Raw genomic sequence first — 291 nt, 5'->3', positions numbered from 1 at the left:
GGATGTTAAAGAGCAATTGAGTATTTAAGGAATCATTCAAATGAGAACCCTTGATAAGTGTTTGAGAAAACAACTTAAACTATTTGTGTGTATAGTGGATAAAACATATGTATGTATATTAAGCATATAATAAGCAATAGTGCAAGCATTATAGACGTATAATAGGTTGTATATATATACATATATATGATTTTATATATATATGTATATATATGAGAGAGAGAAAGAGAGAAGCTAGGGCAGGGAGGAAGGGGACTAGAGAAGGAACCCTTGGCACAAAAGAACCAACAC

This window comes from Echinops telfairi, unplaced genomic scaffold (genome assembly GCF_000313985.2).
Source record: "Echinops telfairi isolate 266 unplaced genomic scaffold, ASM31398v2 ScPeMD7_2;HRSCAF=8, whole genome shotgun sequence".
Taxonomy (NCBI): Eukaryota; Metazoa; Chordata; class Mammalia; order Afrosoricida; family Tenrecidae; genus Echinops; species Echinops telfairi.
Note: the sequence above shows the minus strand (reverse complement) of the source record.